The sequence below is a fragment of the Myotis yumanensis genome, unplaced genomic scaffold (assembly GCF_028538775.1).
Source record: "Myotis yumanensis isolate MYYU_CA2020_CCGP unplaced genomic scaffold, mMyoYum1.0.hap1 SCAF_1, whole genome shotgun sequence".
NCBI lineage: Eukaryota > Metazoa > Chordata > Mammalia > Chiroptera > Vespertilionidae > Myotis > Myotis yumanensis.
The window spans coordinates 93,909,868-93,924,237 of NW_027223752.1; the positions used below are offsets into that span (position 1 = coordinate 93,909,868).

Below are 14,370 nucleotides of genomic sequence, written 5' to 3' on the forward strand. Positions count from 1 at the left end.
TCACATCTCCTCCAGCACCACCCCCAAGGGTTGGAGGACTGAGCAGCAGGAAAGAAGCAGCCTGTGCCACAGTCTCCAAATGAAACTATGGCTGTTTCACCTCTCCAGTCAGATATTAATCTGGGAGGGAAAATACGCTTTCCCCTTTCTTCCTCATAACTCCAGCACCGACTATTTTCATGGTAAATGTAAGGAAATGAGTTTGAAAGTTTTAGAGTTAAATTTGCAAACTAGAGCTTAAGTCCATTCTCGGTCCATAAACTCTAAGGTAAGGTTTGTAGAAGTACACTGAAGTGCGTGGGGTTAATTTCTTAGACACAAAAAGGGTTTAATACTCTTCCCCTGATGATTCAGGATCTGCTGGGAAGAGTTTATCGGAGAAGCACGGCCATGGGAACAGTGTTACGACACTTCCCCTCCATTACTCACACCGTCTGAAACCTTATGAGAACGGGTGTGTTGTGAAAGCTCTGTTAATTCTAGTTACTCTGACAACAATTCCCTTGTTAGGTGGTAAGAGCACCTCAAACTTCTTTAGTGGCCTAGACCTTGCTTTTTCTTGTTTGCACACCTGAGTAATAAGAAATGCTTACATGTTCATCAGGGCTTCCTGTGTGGGACAAATTTTGTGTATACACAAACACATATAGCATGGACATAGATGTATATATATCTATATATGTGTTGTGTATATATGTGTGTGTAAAACCACATATACACACGTATGTACACATATGTGCATATACACATATGTAGTAATATGCACCTGTGAGTGTGTATTTATATGTCTTGTCTTTAGAAACTGAGGGCCTAGATGGCAGATTTTCCTTTGCCTGCCTTTCTGGTTTTTCTCTTTGATCTTTTATAATCACTGAGTGACTGGCTGATAGGCTTATTCTCCATGAACTTCCAAATATAATCATCTGTATAAGATCTATTTAACGAGCTTACTGAGCTTGTTGCAGTCATTGTGACTATGTTATGTTCACCTATTTGATATTTTTACTTAATTCTCTTGGTTCTTAAAAGTTCTTGGTAAATATGCTTTTTAAGAAACTTTCTTAATTCATCGATTTAGGTTGCCTCTTGCTTTTTAACGGCACAGACGTTTATTATTTCACTTAACAAGAAGTCCAAAGGTGGGGCAGTTTTGGAGCTCGTTAATTCAGTGGCTCAATATGATCAAGGACACACATTCTTCCCGCTTGTTCCCTGGCCGCCCCAGCTGACTTGACTTTTGTCCCCCAGGCTGTCCCTTCACGGTCTCCTCAGCAACTTCTCTTTCTGATGATTATTCTCAAACTGTGTCTCCAGTGTTATCTGAAGGAGTTTTGCCTCAGGAGATCTGAGTGGGGGCTTTGCACCTCTAGCCTGGCCTCCACCCTGCTCCACAAGAAGGTTGACTGATCCGACTCCAGTTGTCATCGCTCCAGGCCGGAGGGCCCCTCTCCTGGCCTGGTCCTGAGAATTAATTTGCATCTGGAACTAAAAACCGTAAGTGGCTCAGGGTGAGATTCATTGTTTCTTCCTCATTACCTGGTCACCTCTCTCCTTTGCCTCCCAGGACACCCCACTTCCCTGGATCTTCTGGGTCTCCAGCACGCCAGCTGGAGACTCCAGCTCCTTCCCGTCTGGCCTAAGTCTCCCAAGGTTCAGATTGGCCCTTCTCGTAGAATAGTCCCTCCCTTAGGAAAGTCACCATTCTGTGGCTCCCCCTCTCACCTCTCTGTAGGTGACTTTCTTTACCTTCCGACCTAGGGAGAGATTCAGGTTCCCATCTTCAATCAGGACCTATTTGTCTTGTCACCTGAATATTCTGTCATTACCTTGACTTGAATGTGCCCCAAACTGAATGCCCTGTTCCTCCCCTGCCCAGACCTGTCATTGTGTAGATGCTGTTAACATTTGTTATTCTATTTAAATATGGTTTAACGCTAAGAACTGAAACATGGTGGGGTTATATTTAGTACAAAGCACTTTTTTTTTTAAGCATATGGGTCAGTAATGAAGATGACCCCAGGCTGAGTAGCTCAGTTGGTTAGAGCATCATCCAGATATGCCAAGGTTGTGGGTTCGATTCCGGGTCAGGGCACATAACAAGAATCAACCAATGAATGTATACATAAGTGGAACAACAAATTGATGTTTCTCTCTCAAAATGAATTAAGAAAATAAAGATAAGAAATTGCTGGTTTTAGTTTTGAGGCCCATTGATGTAAAGGAAAGTTAAGAGGAAAACAATTAGCTCTAGCTCCGATGGGAGAAGGGCAGAATTTCAGAGTAACTGGATGAGACAATTAAGTGCCACGTGTGAATTTTTTTCTTTTGAAGTATGGATTTTAAAAAACACCTATAAAGGATATTTCTGGGACAGCTGGGAATATTTGATTATGGACTGTATATTAACAACACAAGGGCATTAATGTTCAATATTCTATGGCTATATAGGAGGACTGTCCTTGTTATGAAATACACTCTGAAGTATTTTGGGATGAAGTGTCACAGTGTCTATAATTAAATCTTAAATGGTTCAACAAAATATAAAAAATAAAAGAACAGAAAGGAAGAAATGAAATGCAGTGAAAGTCAATAGATAAATCTAAGTAAACAGCACATGATATTCATTGTGCTACTTGCAACATTTCTATATGTTTGAAATTTTTCAAAATAAAAGTTGGGGAAAAGCCATCACTCTTCTGATTCAAGGATTGCGTGTGTGTGTGTGTGTGTGTGTGTGTAGGGAGTATCATACTTTAAGTTTATATTTAGAAATTTCAGAGGTGGCCCTGGCCTGGTAGTTCAGCTGGTTAGAGCATCATTCCAATACACAAGGGTTGCTGGTTCATCTTGGGTCAGAGCACATACAAGAGTCAACCAATGAATGTGTGAATGAGTGGAACAACAGATCGATGTTTCTCTCACACTCTTTCCTTTTCTCTTTCTAAAAATCAATAAATAAAAATGTAAAAAAATGAAAAAAGAAATTTCAGAGGCATAATCATTCAAGAAAGCAAATGTGATCATTACCTATTTAAAACCATTAACAGTTTGAACTATTCTATTTGTTGAAGGGCTGCTTAGGCATGCTGCTTCCTGAAGACAGGGGTTGTGTCAGTCCCTCCCTAAAGGCCTCCACCACTTGGCAGAAAGCCCTGTTCACTGGACGTATGTCCCATGAAGGACATGGGCTGCACGTCTCACTGCTCAGATATCGGCACGGTGTGCTTGGCTCTGTCTTGCGATTGACTTGCCACGGGAGGGGGAAGTAACTCATTGATCCTGCCAGTCGTAAGGCTCTCTCTGTTCTAGGCTTTCACATACATCATTCGTTTCATTTGCACAGCCCTCTGGTGAGGTAGGAACCATCATTCTCAGCTACAAGTGAGAAAATGAAGTTCACGAGTGGTTGTCGTAGCTCCAAATCATAAAACAGGGTAGGTGGTGGAGCTGAGATTCAAAACAGGTCTTTCCACTAGAGCAGCAGTTCTCAACCTGTGGGTCGCGACCCCTTTGGGGGTCGAACGACCCTTTCACAGGGGTCGCCTAAGACCATCGGAAAGCACATATATAATTACATATTGTTTTTGTGATTAATCACTATGCTTTAATTATATTCAATTTGTAACAATGAAAATACATCTGCATATCAGATATTTACATTACGATTCATGACAGTAGCAAAATTACAAAGTAGCAAAATTATGAAGTAGCAACAAAAATAATTTTATGGTTGGGGGGTCACCACAACATGAGGAACTGTATTAAAGGGTTGAGGCATTAGGAAGGTTGAGAACCACTGCACTAGAGAAAACCTAACAAGTGTTACAAAGTTGGTCTCCCTGACTCTACACTGTCCTGACTGGAACATGATGCCCAAATCTTGGCTAGCTTACAAATTATCAACCTGATTATGGAGCCAATTTGCCAGTTTTGTATGGAGAAGCTGATGTCTTGTAAGTCTGTGCTCACTGAGTAGAGGGTTATCCAGACTTCAAAGCTGGCCCCTATGTTGCTGACACAAGTCAGTTTGGCTAAATTATTTCCTGCCCGCAATCATGGTATTAACAGCTCTGAGGGGCTCAGCTATAGCAGCTGCATTTCAGTATACGACTCCATTCAATGCTTACTTTCTCACTTCTCTTTAAGCTGGCAACATCAGGGTTTTGTTTTTGCTTTTAGAAAGTGACTCAGGAATTATTTCCTGACATCCAATTATCTTGCTTCCTACAGTTGCTCCTCCAGGTCCAGCAGTCCTTCACATTTTCAAAGTTCTGGTGACTTTAAACTCATCTTTTTCTTTTTGAAAATATACTTGAAACTAGAAGTGGGTTTAATCTTTGTTTCTTTTTTCCCAAGAAAATATTTTGTTTTTTTTTGTTAATCCTCACCTGAGGATATTTTTTCCATTGATTTTTAGAGAAAGTGTAAGGGACCGGGAGAGACAGAGAGAGAAACATCGATGTGAGAGAGACACATTGAGTGGTTGTCTCTGGCATGTGCCCCACCAGGGCCGGGATTGAGCCTGCAACTGAGGTACATGGCCTTGACTGGAATCAAACCCAAGTCAAACCGACCAGGGCCCAAGGATAAGATTTTTGAAAATTTAAAAGTGACATCTTTATCAGGTCAAAATCTGTGACAAGATTTAGCAGAAATTATGTTAAGTGATTTATGTGCATTATAGCGTTTGCTTCTTGCAACAACTTGTTGGTAGGTATTCTTCTGAGCCTTAGGGGAGGTTGAGTAAGATGCCCAAGTCACTCCGCTACTAGGTGGCAGAGGTAGAGCCGGAACTGGAACTTAGACCTGGCTAACATCAAAGTCCATATTTTAATTATAGCTGCCTCCCAATTATAAAAACATACATGACTATTGTAAAAATACTTGGAAAATACAGAAAGTTTGAAGAATAAATAAATTCCCCTGAAATCCTATCTACCATAACAAATCACCAGTAACCTTGTTAACAATTTCTTTACTACCTAGTAGTCCATTGTTATTCATGGGGGATATGTTTCAAGACCCCCCCAGTGGATGCCTAAAACCATGCATAATATCAAATTCTATATATACTATGTTTTTTCCTATACATACATATCTATGATAAAGTTTAATTTATGAATTAGGCACAGAAAGAGACTAATAATAATAACTAATAATAAAACAGAACAATTATAAAAATATATTGTAATAAAGTTATGTGAATGTGGTCTTTCTCTATCTGTCTCAAACTATCAACATGTACTATAATCACCTTTCTTGTGATGATGTGAGATGATGGAATGCCTACTTGATATGATGAAGTAAGGCGAATTATGTAGGCATTGTGATGTTGCGTTAGGCTACTATTAGGGTCACCTGAATACAAGCACTTTGATACCAGGGCAGTCTTCTGACAAACTAGGTGGCTACTAACTGACTGACAGGCTGGTAATGTATGTGGTATATTTAGTGTGGATAGGGATGATTTGTGTCTGGGGAGGGTTGGGAGAACTCATAATATTTCATCACACTACTGGAGAGAACAGATGGAGAGAATAGAACAGTGTGCAATATAAAATGTATGAATTATTTATTTCTGGGGTTTTCCATTTAATATTTTCGGGCCAAGGTTGACCATGTGTAACTGAAATCGAGGAAAACAAAACTTAGGGTAAAGGGGAATAACATATTTGCATATAATGTTAAGTGAAAAGCAGAAAACAACTACATTGAGTAACTACTTTTTAAAAATACATGGAAATGATAAATGGGACTCTTACTCCACATTCATCATGTTTTTTACTAGTATATCTAACATTACATAATGCATGCTTTTCAATATAATTAAATGTTACTCAGTAACATAATTTTTATTTATTTACTTTAGTTTTTTATTAAATTTAGTGGGGTGACATTTGGTTGAACACATCATATAGGTTTCAAGTGTACAATTCTATGACACATCATCTGTATATTGCGTTGTGTGCTCACCACCTAGACTCTCCCTCTGTCACTATTTTCCTCCCTTTACTCTCTTCTTCCCTGCCATTCATCAACAGGATTCCCCCCAGCCCGCCCCAGAAACATGATTTTTAAGTGCCTACATATTTCATTGTATAAATGTCCTATAATTTAACCTCTATATTGATTCTTTTTTTGTATCATAAAATTGTGGTGAACATCTACTTAAATTTTTGTGCCATTCATATGAATGATCAAATATATATTGAGCTTCTATTATGTGTCAGCTACTGTGCTAGGCACAAGAGAGACAGTGGTGAGCAAAAGAGGCACGGTCTCATCCTTCAGGGAGTTAGCAGTCTAATGAGGGAGATTAACTCACATTAATCCACAGATCATAAAATAAAATTGTAAATACATACTATGATAAAAAGGGAAGGCACATGTTACTGACAGCATACACCCACCAGAGACCTGCTCTAGTCTGGGGGTTCATGGAAGGTCTCTTGGAGGAAGTAATATTGGGCTTGAGTGAAAAGTTGGAGCCAGATGAACAATGAAGCTGGACAAGAGCATTCTAGGCTGTGGTGCCAGTGAATGCAAAGGCCCTGTGGGAGGAAACCGCATGGGGCATTTGAGGAACAGTCTGGAGTAGCTGTGGCCCAGAAAGCAAGAGAGGTGGGGGTTGGGCCCTGGAGGCCTCATTGTAGATCTTGAAAAGAGGTGGAAGGATTGTAAACAGGATGAGCTCTGAACTTGGGAAAGATTCCTCCACCTGCAGTGTGGAGGACAGGCTGAAGTTGGGGTGAGACTTAACAGTAATCCTGGTGAGAGATGATGGCAGCCTGCACTAGGGAACATGGAAAGAAGTGAACAAATCTGAGAGATATTTTAGAAGGTAAGTTTTGGAGGACGGACGTTGGATTGGTTAAGGAGGGGTGAAGGAGAAGAAGGTGTCAGGATGCTGCCTGGTTTTTGACTTGCTGAACTGGAGGCATTGTCTCTACATCAGCAATACCTGCAAGGAAGCAAGTTTGGAGGAGGGGCTACAATCATGAAGCTGAATTAGACAATCTTGTTTTTTTTTTTTTAAATCCTCACCTGAGGATATTTTTTCTATTGATTTTTTAGAGAGAGTGGAAGGGAGGAGGGGGAGAGAGTGAGAGAGAAAGAGAAAGATTGATTAGTTGCCTCCTGCTTGCACCGGGACTGGGGAGGGGGGAGGATTGAACCTGCAACGGAGGTACCTGCCCTTAGCCAGGAATCAAACCCGAGACCCTGTGGTCCGCCGGCCGACAATCTTTTTTTTTCTTTTGTAAAGAACCAATTTTTACAGTCTTGATTTAATTGAAAAAAATTAGGAGTTGTTTAATTTCCACGTCTTAGTGGATTTCCTAATTTTCTTTCTATTATTAATTTCTAACTTCACTCCATTGTGGTCATAAAACACGCTTGTTTCAATTTACTGATTAAAAATGGAAAAAGAAAGACAATTTTTTATTTTGTTTTCCCTTTAATGTTCCAGAACTAGGAAGATTACTGCACAAGGTGACAATAAATAGAAGGATCAAAGTATCACTCCAATGATTAGTTAACTGGTCATAGCGAAGGCAAAACTCTGTAATGGTAGGGATCAATCTTGGCCTCATTATCAGGCAACCAGGTACTATTATGTGTGCGCCCAATGTGATGTAGTACGAAGGACACAGCATCAGTTGTGAAATATTCTTACCAACATGTTTAACCTGAATCTAACCAACATTTTATTTTATTTTATTTTTTTAATATATTTTATTGATTTTTTTACAGAGAGGAAGGGAGAGAGATAGAGAGTTAGAAACATTGATGAGAGAGAAACATCGATCAGCTGCCTCCTGCACATCTCCCACTGGGGATGTGCCCACAACCCAGGTACATGCCCTTGACCGGAATCAAACCTGGGACCTTTCAGTCCGCAGGCTGACGCTCTATCCACTGAGCCAAACCGGTTTCGGCTCTAACCAACTTTTTAGACGTAACTGCCAGTTTACAGGGAATAGAGGAACAGGGTAATGACATCACAAGGGAACCATCAAACAAATACAGAAAGTGGGATATTGATCAACCGAAGGACTTGTATGCATGCATATAAGCATAACTAATGGACATAAGACACTGGGGGGTAAGGGAGGATAGGGGTTTGTCAAGGGCGGGGGGGGGGGGGAAAGGACACTTATGTAATACCCTTTGTAATACTTTAAGCGAAAAATAAAAAAAATAAAAAAAATAAAAAAAAAAAGAAAGTGGGATATTCTACTGAAAACACTGACTTTCTTTAACCACTCAATAGCATTAAAAATAAAGGTGTGTTTGCCTTGCTGGTTTGGCTCAGTTGGTAGAGTGTCGGCCCACTGAAGGGTCCTTGGTTTGATTCTGGTCAAGGACACGTACCTCGGTGTCAGGCCCGCTCCTGAAAATCAATGGAAAAATGTCCCCGGGTGAGGATTAACAAAAGCAAAATAAATTACAGGTGTTTTGGAGACTATTCTAGATTACAACAGGCTCATAAAAATAAAACCAAATGCAATGTGGGGACTTTGTTGGACCATGGTTTGAACACACCAGCTGTAACAAGGTATTTTGGAGGCAGCTGGGGAAATTTTAATATAGTTCAGGTATTAGATTAAGAAATTGTTAATTCTGTTAGGTGTAGTAATGGTCTCTCTCTGATGCATAGCCAGGACTCAGAATCTCAGGGCCAGGCCCAGTGGGACTCAGGCAGCAGACCTGGCAGCACATGACCTTACTTCTCACCTGCTCTATGTAACATTACTCTTCCTGTTGGCATTTTTGGTAAAACTTCAGCTTTAGTCAGTTCTCTTTCACAGCCTCTTCCTCATGTCCCCACACAAAATGTGAGGATGTGAAAAGTCCTGAATTAGTAAATAAGATTTCTTACTTTGCTTTAGAATAGGCTTATTTGTATAGCATATGAGCTAAAGTTCCTGCTACCTTTAAAAACACACACACAGTTGGGACGGTTTGAATTAAAAAAAAAATTATTGATGAGAGTATGATAGATGTCTCTCCCCCACCACCCCCCGTTGTTCCCCTTCAGCCAGTTCCTGCCCCTCCCCAAGTCTTCACTATCCTACTGTCTGTGTCCATAGGTAAGATCTTTGGTTAATCTCTTCCTACTCCCCTCTCCCCCATCCCTCTACCCCCTTCCCTCTGAGATGTGTCAATCTGTTCTATGCTTCCATGCCTCTGATTCTGTTTTATTAATCAGTTTATTCTGTTCATTAGATTCCTTGTTTGTTTATTTTGATTTTTAGATTCAATTGTTGTTAGATATGTATTTATTGCCATTTTATTGTTCTTTTTCCCCCCTTCCTCTTCTTAAAGAATACCCTTCAACATTTCATGTAATACTGGTTTGGTAGTGATGAACTCCTTTAGCTTTTGTTTGTTTGTGAGGTTCTTTATCTGACCCTCAATTCTAAATGAGAGCTTTGCTGGGTAGAGTAATCTTGGTTGTAGGTTCTTGCTATTCATCACTTTGAATATTTCTTGCCACTCTTTTCTGGCCTGCATAGTTTCTGATGAGAAATCAGGTGATGGTGGTATGGGCGTTCCCTTGTAGGTAATTAACTGCTTTTTTCTTGCTGCTCTTAAGATTCTCTCTTTGTCTGTAACCTTTGGCATTTTAATTATGATATGTCTTGGAGGGGTCCACTTTGGATTCCTCTTGTTTGGGGTTCTCTGTGCTTCCTGGACTTGTAAACCTATTTCTTTCAACAGGTTGGGGAAGTTTTCTGTCATTATTTCTTCAAACAGGGTTTCAATATCTTGCTCTCTCTCTTCCCTTTCTGGCACCCCCATAATGGGAATGTTGGTACACTTGAAGTTGTCCCAGAGGCTCTTTACACTATCTTCATATTTTTGGATTGTTTTTTCTTTTTGCTCTTCTGGTTGGATGTTTTTTGCTTCCTTATATTCCAAATCGTTGATTTGATTCTTGGAATCTTCTACTCTATTGTTGAATCCCTGTAAATTGTTATTTATTTCAGTTAGTGTATGCTTAATTTCTGACTGGTCCTTTTTCATATCTTTGACATTCTCACTAAGATACTTGAAAGTCTCACTAAGTCCCTTGAAGCTCTCATTAAGATCCTTTGAGTAACCTTATAACCATTGTTTTGAACTCTGTATATAGTAGTTTGCTTGTGTCCATTTCTTTCACTTTTGACATGTTTCTTTGTCTCCGCATTTTGGCTGCTTCCCTGTGTTTTTTTCTATGTATTAGATAGAGATACTATGTCTCCTGGAATTGGTTGAGTGGCCTTGTTTATTAGGTATCCTGTAGGGCCCAGTGGCTCAGCCTCCCCAGTTACCTGAGTGAGCACTCTAGGTGCGCCCTTGTGTGGACTGTGTGCACAGTCTTGTAGTTGAGTCCTGACTGCTGTTGGTGTCTCTGGGAGGAGTTGCCCTCCAGGCCAATTGGCTGTGATGACCAGCTGGGACTTCAGTGGGAGAGCAGCTGTGCAGGAGGTGAGACCCACCTGTGAAGCAAGGCAGGCTGGTGCTAGTGCCGGGTCTAGGGCCTTTTATTGATAGGTTTGGAGCACACTGTCACCAGTTGCAGGTTGTTTGAGAGATTTTAGCAAAGTCTGATGCCTAAGCCAGGACAGGTCATTCATATGGAAAAGCCACTGCAAACAGCTTGGGCTGCAAATTGGATGGGGCAGGTTTCTCAGGGAATCCCCAGGGCAGAGCAAACAGTGTGCTCCAGGCTGATGGAGACTCGGATATGACTGCCAGTCAGACCTGAGACAGGGGAGGTCCCAGCACAGGAACAATGACCCTTGCCAGCACCTCTGCTTGGGAGAAAGCCACCCCTGAGTTTCTGCCCTGGTGCCAGACAGTCCAGTTTCTTCTGGTATATGTCTGGGTCTCCCAGAGCAGCTCGGTGCTGGAACTCAGAGAAAGCAAGTCCGAGTACACTCATGCGCTAACTACACACACATAATTTTTACATAGCCTTTTATACCAAAGTGATATTATTCATTTGAAATTCCTCAAACTTCTCTAGCTTGATCATCTGACATAAAGGGAATCAATAAGATCACCATTTGGCTTTGTGAGAAACAAGCAGACTTTCCCTCTATTCATGTGGTATTTCTGAATGGCCATGGGCTGTTTTTACAGCCAGGTTAATGGAATTATGTATTACCTAAGTCAGTGATTTTCAACCTTTTTCATCCTATGGCATACATAAATTAATTACTAAAATTCTGCGGCACTCCAAAAATTTGCCAATCTGACGAAAAAAAAGGTATAATTTTGATTCATTCACACTGAACAGCTATTGTTGTGTTGGCTGTCATTTTTTAAAACTTGACAACCTAAAAGAAAAGAGGTCAGCCTGGCTGGCATGGCTTAGTGGTTGAGTGCCAACCCTTGAACCAGGAGGTCACTGTTTGATTCTTGGTCTGAGCACATGCCCTCCTTTTGTCTTGATCCCCAGTAGGGGGCATGCAGGTGGTGGCCCATTGATGATTCTCTCTCATCATTGATGTTTCTATCTCTCTCTTTCCCTCTCCCTGAAATCAATAAAAGCATATTTTAAAAAAGAAAAGAGGTTAGTGCCCCTGACAAAATAGTCAAGTATTGCATGTTTTCAAAATTCTTGTGGCACACCGGTTGAAAAATCACTGTTTTAAATAAGTACAGTACTGAACACTTTCCACCTTGTGTTATGGCTATTGACATATAGTTCTTCTATTACCAGCCAATGCCCTTTAGCACAGTTAAGGGTGTTAAACACAGAATGTATTCACTAGATTGTTTTTGAATGAATGAATGAACAAATACATGCAAGCCACACACTTCAACAGTTATTGGCTCTAATGTACCAATAGTTTTTCCTGCAGATGTGTTCTTTGTGCTAAGGACCAGATGAAAAACAAGACTTACAACTCAAGAGTTAAGGTCCTCTCATCCCAGAATTGAACAAAAAGCCATAATAACCCTATTGATTAAGCTACTAGTATATAAACAACTACTTCTTATTCCTCCAAAGTACTGAAAGTTCCCATTTATTCTCCTTTATGTACTCCACTCCCCAAACCATACACACATACTCAGCTAGGATTTTCCTTAAACCTGTTAAATAATGCCTGCCTAAGTTTAACAATCTAGTATAGGATGTCTGGAGCTGTATAAGCCATCTACATGTGAAAAGCCTTCCAACTGCCGTGGGAAACAAGTCTGGTTGAATTCTTAAATATAGAAGTCTAGCCTGCCACACCCAACTGGACCAGAGGGAAATTACATGCCCGGCATGCAGGGCTGTGTCTGGCACATACTAAGCATTCAGTAAATGTCTGTTGTACGAGTGACTGAAAGGGTCTGCTTTTCTTTGGCTCCTATTCATAATGTCCACATTTTATATTAGAATTCTCATTTTTGTAGGTACAGATTTGAGTTCCACTGTGTGGGCTAGGGGCAATGCTGTAGATAAGAAAGTAAGAGGAATGTTTGAAAATAGTCCAACTAGAAAAAGAGAAAAGTAAAGAGGTTTACAAAAAAACCAGAGTTCTTTTACACTAAACTATTATTTTAGGGTTTGAGCTCTGTGCAGGTCAATCAGTTCTCTCCCTTTTTTCTTGTAGGGGAGAGTGTGTACGCAGTCCTCCACACCACAAATTATGCAGTCAAGTTTCCCACATTTGGGGAATTCACAGGGGTCAACATATCAGAGTGCAATGGATAAGCCTCACCCTGGGAAAATCACCTTGGCGATCATGCTATGTCCCCTGCCAGGTGTCAATTCAGTTCTCTTTATCCTGTGGCCATATTATTGTCCCAAACCTGCTTAGTGTTTTGTTAATGTATGCCCTTGAAGAGGAAAGGGAAGGCAAGGCAAGAGGCAAATTTACTACCAATTTTGAGAAAACAAATAAACAAATGAAACTCAAAGCACAGGTCTTACTAAGTAAAAGTAAGTGATTTCAGCTTTGAACACACAGAGCAGAACTTTAATGCACTCAAAGACTGGGAAGGTTATGGGCCTCCCTGATAATTCCCTGACTACCAGTAAAATAAATATCTAACGATTAAATGAGCAGGATATCCTACTGTAAAATCTGGAAACACAGGACCTCTTAAATCCTCCACAGTGCACATGAAATTTCATTAATTTGTTCAACAACTATTTAATTTAAATGCTTTCTATGTATCAGGAACTATTTAGATGGGGGAGATCCAAGTTAAGGGCTGAAAAGAATGTGAAGCACGAAGAACATTAGGAGATAGTCAGAGGGAAAAGTTGCAAGAAATAATATTGGTAGAAACTTTCTCTCAACCCTATTATGCTCCTTAGAGTATTGGCTATTCTCTCTTCCTTGACAAATAAGCTTCTTGAAAAAAATAGTCTATACCTCTACCACTGAATAGAATTAAGAATAAGCATTTAGAACTTCTTATGGCAATTTGACATGGCCACAGCATTCAAGCCTGTCATCAGCAGACTTGTCTTGTTGAACAGTATACCAGCTTGGTTGTCATCCAAATCTCAGGGAACCTTGCCTCTGCCACAAGTGGCATACTAGTCACACAGCGGGGCTGTTGTTAGCCCACAAATAGATTGGAAATTGCAGATATCGTGCTTCACCACAAAAGCATACGGACTCCACTTCATCTCCTGTTCAGTCTTCAAACCATTTCAATCTGGCATCTGCCCTCCCCACTCTGCTAAAAATGCCGCTGACTTCTATGGCCAAGTTTGGTGATTCTTTTTTTCCCTCATCACATGAAACATCTCTGTAGCATTTGACACCCTTTGCTTCTGTAACATTATGGAAGTTGTGTTCCCCAACGTACCTGTCAACTTCTTTCCAGGCATCTCTTCTGCCTACTCCTTGGCTTATTTCTCTTCTCATGCTACACTCATACAGATTATTGCTGGATAATTTTATTGATTGATGTTCCATGGCTTCAACTATATACTGTTGACTTCTAAATTTCTATTTCTGGTGTTATAAACTTGATGGTACACTAATGTGCTTAGAAGATTTATAAAAGAAACCCAGCTTAAGCTAAAAAGGCAAGATAAACAGAGAATCATTTATAATTTTCAAAATTATACATTATTTAGCCCCAGAAACCTTTTTTATTGTTGTTAATCCCCACCTGAGGATATTTTTTCCATTGATTTTTAAGGAGGGAGGGGGGGAAGTAGAGAGAGAAACAGCAATGTGAGGGAGACACATAGATTGATTGCCTCCTGCATGACTGGAAATCAAACCTGAGAACCTTTGAGCCGTGGACCAATGCTCTAACCATTTAGGAACATCAGCCAGAACCCAGAAACCATTTAAAAAACATCTTTATTGTTGAGAGTATTACAGATGTCCCCCTTTTTCGTCCCCATTGCCCCCCTCCATC

At 40.4% G+C, this 14,370-nt stretch overlaps 1 non-coding gene across 1 annotated transcript; it reads right to left on the bottom strand.

The window, feature by feature from the left end:
- Positions 1–12,593: 12,593 nt before the first annotated feature.
- Positions 12,594–12,755, bottom strand: LOC139001358 (U1 spliceosomal RNA). The gene has a single exon (XR_011469956.1). It is a non-coding gene; the product is annotated as a U1 spliceosomal RNA (small nuclear RNA).
- Between the last annotated feature and the right edge of the window lie 1,615 nt (positions 12,756–14,370).